Source organism: Lathyrus oleraceus, chromosome 2 (assembly GCF_024323335.1).
Source record: "Lathyrus oleraceus cultivar Zhongwan6 chromosome 2, CAAS_Psat_ZW6_1.0, whole genome shotgun sequence".
Taxonomy (NCBI): domain Eukaryota; kingdom Viridiplantae; phylum Streptophyta; class Magnoliopsida; order Fabales; family Fabaceae; genus Lathyrus; species Lathyrus oleraceus.
Window position 1 is genome coordinate 404,839,126 of NC_066580.1, and position 9,097 is coordinate 404,848,222.

Consider the following 9,097-nt stretch of genomic DNA (forward strand, 5'->3'; position numbering starts at 1 on the left):
GCTATGCTATGACATGATAGCAAAGTCCCAAACAGAAGAGGGGCATTTGGTAGACCTGGCCAAGTCGTTTGACCAGTTGAAATGATTCAAACTGAGGTTGAATTGAATAAGTGCACATTCAGAGTGCGATCCGGTAAGATGTTGGGGTTCATTATAAGAGAGGAATCGAGGTTGATCCTGCTTAAAAAAAAAAGGGAAATAAGAGAAGTGCCTGAACCGAAAACAAAGAGAGGTTCGTGGTCTCCTGGGTAGATTGAACTACATGTCATGGTTCACATCTCACCTAACAGCCACGTGGGAACCCATTCAAGAAAAAAATTGAACGGTCAGGTGAAATAATGATTGCCAAGGGGCATTGAAAAAATAAAAGAATAAGTGCAGGAATCTCTGATTCTGACATCTCCCTATGGAGAGAGACTGTTAATCTGGTACTTGACAGCCCTCGAGGGGTCTATGAGGTGCGTATTGGGTCAGCATGACGAGTCTTGTCGAAAAGAGCATGCAATTTACCTTAGCAAAAAGTTTACCGACTGTGAAACAATACATTCAGTGCTCGAGAAAACTTGATGTACTTTGGCATAGGCTGCTCGCCGACTGAGACAATATATGCTGGTTCACGCTGTAACACCCCGATAAAATAAGATAATTATTTAAATTGAGTTAATAATATATTTATTAATTTAATTAAATAATTGGAATTATTATTATTATTGGAATAATAATTATTGGAATATTATTGGGATTATTATTATTGGATTATTTTTATTGTTATTATTGGAATAAAAGTAGAAATCAGTAAAAAGGTTCCATTTGGTAAAAAGAGTTATTTTCACGTGAAAAGGGAAAAGAGGCAGAAAAGGGAAAAATGGCAAAGAGCCAGAGGACGAAGGTTGAAGGAAGGAAAAGCTTGGAGCTCAGAGATTGCCGGATTTACTCAGGTAAGGGGGGTTTATCATCGATTAATGGGTATTATGGGATAATATGTGATGGATAGTGAGAAACCATTGATTTGCCTCTGATTGAATGATGTATGATGAATTTGTGAACTTTTGGGATGAACGAAATTGGGATTAAAATTGAAGAAATTCGTAGGAATTAGAGGTAGAAAGGTTAGAAATTTGTGAAATCGAAAGTGTATGATTCGTGTTAGACGAGATGAATGAATTGTGTGTAAAATTTGGACTGTGGAAGGTTGAATTGGATAGATCTCGTAGCAGGAGAAGCCATTGCAGATCTGGAAATTCTGGTTTCTGGTCATACGCGTATGGCACTAGGCAATACGCGTATGATATGGCTGGTACGCGTATGGATGAGGCCTTACGCGTATGAGTGAAAGAGATGAGGTTTTGAACGTGAAATTGTCTCTGTTGGTACGCGTATGAGAATGTGGTACGCGTAGCATACGCGTATGGGCGTGGGCAATACGCGTATGGATTTGGTCAGGAATGGGCAATACGCGTATGGGCATAGGCAATACGCGTATGGGCAGACTTGTGGTTTCCCTGAACTGTTGTGGTGCAGTTTTTGGTTGTTTAGGCTGAGTGCTGTAACTTAGCTGATGTATGACGTAGTGGGGATTATTTCCCGTTGTTTTGAGTGGTATAGGTATTAGTAGAGTGTGCTAATACTGTGTTTGATTATGCGGCATGATATGATATGCTTTTGTGATAAAATGTGTTGATGATGTGTGATGGTATGCATGATGCTGTGAATGTATCAGTTATGTATGCATTGTGAATAGACTGTTTTATGGCTTAGAGTGTGAGCATATGTCTATTCCTGAGTTGTTGTTATTGTTGCATTGCTAGATGATTAGCATGCATATTGTGGCCCATTTGGGGTGGTAGCTAATTCCCATGGTGAGGAATTAGTGAGTAAATCATTTTGATTGTTGTTGATGTTTGCATGCTAGGTGATTAGCGTGCATAGCATGGCCCATTTGGGGTGGTAGCTAATTCCCATGGTGAGGAATTAGTGAGTGAGTCACTATGTCTCAAATGAGTGGGACTAGTGAGCTTGGTAGCCGTGCCTGGATTTGGACGGTGAGGTTGAACTATATGTTCACAAATAGTCGGTACCGCATGCATGGAGTCTCATTGCATAATATATGTATGGCGTATAATATGAATGGATGTATTCCAATATTATACGTGTGTTTGTGTTGTTATGGAGTATGATTTGAGATTATACTTGTGTTTTATGTTGGTGTTGAGCATGAGATTGAGCTGATGTGCTGTTACTGATTGTATGTTGCGATTAGGGTGATTAATGTGTTAAATTGCTTAACATGACATTATATTCTATAATGCTTATTATATTGATTGAGGAACTCACCCTTACAACTATTTTTCAGGTAACGAGCAATGAGTTGAGTAGAAGTTAATGCTTGGAGTCTAGTGTAGTCTCCTTAGTGGGTCGTGCTCTGATAGATGTAACATCGGGAGGGGTTGTCTTAACTTGTTTTAAATGTTTTATGGTTGGTTGAGAACCATTTTACATGTAATGTTTTACATGATTGATGAAATTTATATCCGCTGTGTTTTATGCAAATGTCTATGTTTTGAATTAATAAAAGAGCATGACCGTTATATTGTTGAATGGTGTGGAATATTGTGTGACACCCTTAAATGGCATAATTACTCTGATGTTGTATTTTGATATTTAATTAAACTTTTGGGGTATTTTAGAAGGGTGTTACATTAGTGGTATCAGAGCATAGTCGGTCGAGTCGAGTCGTAATTATTCTGTTCCCCTGTACGGGATAGGTGTTGTGTAACCCTATCAGTACTTATTGTTTTAGCTTGTTGGGTTTCAGAATAGAGATGGCTGGAAGAGGTAGAGACGATGCTGCGATTGCTGAGGCTCTGGGTATGCTAGCTGGAGTACTTGGAGGGAATCCGAATGTTGTGGGAATGGGAGCTGCTCGTCAACTGGGTGACTTCCAGAAGAACAATCCTCCAATGTTCAAAGGAGCATACGATCCAGATGACGCTCAGAAGTGGTTGAAGGAGATAGAGAGGATCTTCCGAGTGACTGAGTGCGCCGATAACCAGAAGGTCAGGTTCGGTACGCATATGTTGTCAGAGGAAGCAGACGATTGGTGGGTTGCTACCCGCACTGAATTGGAAGCTGTTGGGAATGCTGAGATTACTTGTGCTGTGAAACTTAAGTTAGAGATATCTGAGATGCGTGGAAGTATGGTGATTGATACTCCTGCGAAGGGTTCAGTGACTACTACTTCAGTTTGTTTAAATTGTCCTTTGAGCATTTTTGGTAGAGACTTTGGGATGGACCTTGTGTGTCTTCCACTAGTACAGGTTGATGTTATCCTGGGTATGAACTGGTTGGTGTTTAACCGAGTCTATATCAACTGTTTTGATAAGACTGTGATTTTTCCTAAGATTGAGGAAGGAAAGAGTTTGTTTCTATCTACAAGGCAGGTGAATGAGGAAGTAGCAGATGGGGCAGAGTTGTTTATGCTGTTAGCGACTTTGGAAGCTAAAGATAAACTGGTGATTGGTAATCTAGCCGTGGTATGTGATTTTCCTGATGTGTTTCCTGAAGAAGTGAATGAATTACCGCCAGAGCGTGAAGTTGAGTTCTCGATCGATTTGGTACCTGGTACTAGGCCGATATCGATGGCTCCGTACCGTATGTCTGCTGTTGAGTTAACTGAATTGAAGAGTCAGTTGGAAGATCTGTTGGATAAGAAATTTATTCGTCCGAGTGTGTCGCCGTGGGGTGCACCAGTGTTATTAGTTAAGAAGAAAGAAGGTACTATGAGGTTGTGTGTGGACTACAGGCAATTGAATAAAGTGACTATCAAGAATCGGTATCCTTTGCCGAGGATTGATGATTTGATGGATCAATTGGTTGGTGCGAGTGTGTTCAGCAAGATAGATTTGAGATCTGGGTATCATCAGATACGTGTAAAAACTGAGGATATTCAGAAGACTGCTTTCAGAACAAGGTATGGACATTATGAGTATTCTGTAATGCCTTTTGGTGTGACTAATGCGCCTGGAGTATTTATGGAATACATGAATAGGATTTTCCATCCGTATCTAGACCAGTTTGTTGTGGTGTTTATTGACGATATTTTAGTGTATTCGAAATCTGAAGAAGAGCATGCTGAGCATTTGAGAATGGTTTTAAGAGTTCTACGAGAAAAGAAGTTATTTGCTAAACTGTCTAAGTGTGAATTTTGGTTAGAGGAGGTTAGTTTTCTTGGTCATGTAATTTCAAGAGGTGGTGTTGCTGTTGATCCTTCTAAGATAGAAGCGGTGTCTAAGTGGGAAGCTCCGAAGTCTGTTGCTGAGATTCGAAGTTTTCTTGGCTTGGCTGGTTATTATAGGAAGTTCATTGAGGGATTTTCTAAGTTGGCATTACCGTTGACGATGTTGACTAGAAAGGGGCAAGCGTTTGTTTGGGACTCAAAATGTGATGAAGGCTTCCAAGAGTTAAAGAGAAGGTTAACTACTGCTCCTATTCTGATATTACCGAGTCCGTCGGAATTATTTGAAGTTTACTGTGATGCTTCATTGTTGGGTTTAGGTGGTGTGTTGATGCAGAACAAGCAGGTTATAGCTTATGCTTCGAGACAACTGAGGGTTCATGAGAGGAACTATCCGACGCATGATTTAGAGTTGGCAGCTGTGGTATTTGTTCTGAAGTTGTGGAGGCATTATTTGTACGGGTCAAGATTTGAAGTTTTCAGTGACCATAAAAGTTTAAAGTATTTGTTTGATCAGAAAGAGCTGAATATGAGACAGAGGAGATGGTTAGAGTTTCTGAAGGATTATGACTTTGGTTTGAATTACCATCCGGGTAAAGCAAACGTAGTGGCGGATGCATTGAGTCGGAAATCATTGCATATGTCTATGTTAATGGTTAAGGAATTAGATTTGATTGAGCAGTTTAGAGACTTGAGTTTGGTGTGTGAGAGTACTCACAATAGTGTTAAATTGGGAATGTTGAAGTTAACGAGTAATATTTTGGATGAGATTAGAGAGGGTCAGAAATCCGATATGCTTTTGGTTGATAAGTTGACTTTAGTGAATCAAGGTCAAGGTGGTGAATTCAGAGTTGATGAGAGTGGTGTTTTGAAATTTGGCAATCGGGTATGTATTCCGGATGTTACCGAACCTAAGAAGAGTATCCTGGAGGAAGGACATCGTAGTGGCCTGAGTATTCATCCTGGAGCTACGAAGATGTATCATGATTTGAAAAAGTTATTTTGGTGGCCGGGAATGAAAAGAGAAATTGCGAGTTTTGTTTATTCTTGTTTGACTTGTCAGAAGTCAAAGATTGAGCATCAGAAGTCGTCTGGGCTAATGCAACCGTTGGCTATTCCAGAGTGGAAGTGGGATAGTATCAGTATGGATTTTGTGTCTGGTTTGCCGAGGACAAATAAGAATTTTGAAGCTATTTGGGTGATTGTTGACAGATTGACGAAATCGGCTCATTTCATTCCGATCAGAATGGATTATCCGTTAGAGAGATTGGCCGAGTTGTATATTGAGAAGATTGTAAGTTTGCATGGTATTCCGTCTAGGATTGTTTCGGACAGAGATCCTAGATTTACATCGAAGTTCTGGGAAGGTTTGTAGAGGGCTTTGGGAACTAAGCTGAGATTGAGTTCTGCATATCATCCGCAGACTGATGGTCAGACTGAGAGGACGATTCAGTCGCTAGAGGATCTTTTGAGGGCTTGTGTTTTGGAAAAGGGAGGTGCTTGGGATTGTTATTTGCCTTTGATTGAGTTTACCTACAACAATAGTTTTCATTCGAGCATTGGTATGGCACCGTTTGAAGCTTTGTATGGTAGGAGATGTCGGACACCTTTATGTTGGTATGAGCCCGGTGAGAGTGCTGTGGTTGGACCTGAAATTGTTCAACAAACTACGGAAAAGATTAAGATGATTCAGGAGAAGATGAGAATTGCTCAGAGTCGTCAGAAGAGTTATCATGACAAGAGGAGGAAGTCACTTGAGTTCCAAGAGGGAAATCATGTGTTTCTTCGTGTTACTCCGATAACTGGAGTTGGTCGAGCCTTGAAGTCGAAGAAGTTGACACCTCGATTTATTGGTCCTTATCAGATTTTGGAGAGGATAGGGGAGGTAGCCTATCGTATCGCTTTACCGCCGTCACTTGCGAATTTGCATGAGGTTTTTCATGTATCTCAGTTGAGGAGGTACATTCATGATCCGTCGCATGTAGTCCAAGTAGATGATGTCCAGGTGAGAGATAACCTGACTGTTGAAACATCACCTATGAGGATCGAGGATCGAGAGTTGAAGCAGTTGCGGGGTAAAGAGATTGCCTTGGTGAAGGTAGCTTGGGGAGGACCAGCAGGTGGCAATGTGACTTGGGAACTTGAGAGCCAGATGAAGGAGTCTTATCCTGAGTTATTCACTTGAGGTATGTTTTCGAGGACGAAAACTCTTTTAGTGGGGGAGAGTTGTAACACCCCGATAAAATAAGATAATTATTTAAATTGAGTTAATAATATATTTATTAATTTAATTAAATAATTGGAATTATTATTATTATTGGAATAATAATTATTGGAATATTATTGGGATTATTATTATTGGATTATTTTTATTGTTATTATTGGAATAAAAGTAGAAATCAGTAAAAAGGTTCCATTTGGTAAAAAGAGTTATTTTCACGTGAAAAGGGAAAAGAGGCAGAAAAGGGAAAAAGGGCAAAGAGCCAGAGGACGAAGGTTGAAGGAAGGAAAAGCTTGGAGCTCAGAGATTGCCAGATTTACTCAGGTAAGGGGGGTTTATCATCGATTAATGGGTATTATGGGATAATATGTGATGGGTAGTGAGAAACCATTGATTTGCCTCTGATTGAATGATGTATGATGAATTTGTGAACTTTTGGGATGAACGAAATTGGGATTAAAATTGAAGAAATTCGTAGGAATTAGAGGTAGAAAGGTTAGAAATTTGTGAAATCGAAAGTGTATGATTCGTGTTAGACGAGATGAATGAATTGTGTGTAAAATTTGGACTGTGGAAGGTTGAATTGGATAGATCTCGTAGCAGGAGAAGCCATTGCAGATCTGGAAATTCTGGTTTCTGGTCATACGCGTATGGCACTAGGCAATACGCATATGATATGGCTGGTACGCGTATGGATGAGGCCTTACGCGTATGAGTGAAAGAGATGAGGTTTTGAACGTGAAATTGTCTCTGTTGGTACGCGTATGAGAATGTGGTACGCGTAGCATACGCGTATGGGCGTGGGCAATACGCGTATGGATTTGGTCAGGAATGGGCAATACGCGTATGGGCAGACTTGTGGTTTCCCTGAACTGTTGTGGTGCAGTTTTTGGTTGTTTAGGCTGAGTGCTGTAACTTAGCTGATGTATGACGTAGTGGGGATTATTTCCCGTTGTTTTGAGTGGTATAGGTATTAGTAGAGTGTGCTAATACTGTGTTTGATTATGCGGCATGATATGATATGCTTTTGTGATAAAATGTGTTGATGATGTGTGATGGTATGCATGATGCTGTGAATGTATCAGTTATGTATGCATTGTGAATAGACTGTTTTATGGCTTAGAGTGTGAGCATATGTCTATTCCTGAGTTGTTGTTATTGTTGCATTGCTAGATGATTAGCATGCATATTGTGGCCCATTTGGGGTGGTAGCTAATTCCCATGGTGAGGAATTAGTGAGTAAATCATTTTGATTGTTGTTGATGTTTGCATGCTAGGTGATTAGCGTGCATAGCATGGCCCATTTGGGGTGGTAGCTAATTCCCATGGTGAGGAATTAGTGAGTGAGTCACTATGTCTCAAATGAGTGGGACTAGTGAGCTTGGTAGCCGTGCCTGGATTTGGACGGTGAGGTTGAACTATATGTTCACAAATAGTCGGTACCGCATGCATGGAGTCTCATTGCATAATATATGTATGGCGTATAATATGAATGGATGTATTCCAATATTATACGTGTGTTTGTGTTGTTATGGAGTATGATTTGAGATTATACTTGTGTTTTATGTTGGTGTTGAGCATGAGATTGAGCTGATGTGCTGTTACTGATTGTATGTTGCGATTAGGGTGATTAATGTGTTAAATTGCTTAACATGACATTATATTCTATAATGCTTATTATATTGATTGAGGAACTCACCCTTACAACTATTTTTCAGGTAACGAGCAATGAGTTGAGTAGAAGTTAATGCTTGGAGTCTAGTGTAGTCTCCTTAGTGGGTCGTGCTCTGATAGATGTAACATCGGGAGGGGTTGTCTTAACTTGTTTTAAATGTTTTATGGTTGGTTGAGAACCATTTTACATGTAATGTTTTACATGATTGATGAAATTTATATCCGCTGTGTTTTATGCAAATGTCTATGTTTTGAATTAATAAAAGAGCATGACCGTTATATTGTTGAATGGTGTGGAATATTGTGTGACACCCTTAAATGGCATAATTACTCTGATGTTGTATTTTGATATTTAATTAAACTTTTGGGGTATTTTAGAAGGGTGTTACAGACGCCACCTTGTGGATTTCGAGATGGATCTGATCAGGTAGATTTTTGAAAGAGCCAGCAATGACCGGACAGGTTGCGAGAGGGCAAATGATTTTGATACGAGATTCAGTATATCCCTCAGAAAGCAATCGAGGGGAGTGAATTGTCTGATTACATCGCCCCGCAACCCGTTGAGGATTATCAACCGATGAAGTTTGAGTTCCCTGATGAGGACATCTCGAGGTGCTCTAATCGAAAGATTGAGAGTGACCGATCCCGGAGGAGGGGCCTGACCCTGAATCCGAACGGATTCTGATGTCTGATGGGGAGGTTAAGGTGAATAAGCTTTCGTTGCCCGGATAACATTTGAATGCACCAACGATGGTGGCTGAGTACGAGGTTTGCATGGGTATCGAACATCGGTGCGTACATCTACTGGGGCAACTCCTTTCTCATTGGTGTATGGAATGAAGCCGTGCTACCGGTTGAGATTCAGATTCCCTCTTTGAGAGTCCTGATGGACGTAAAATTGCAAGAGGCTGAATGGGTAAGGACCCGGTACGAGGAGTTAAGCCTGATTGAAGAAAAGAGGCTGGCAG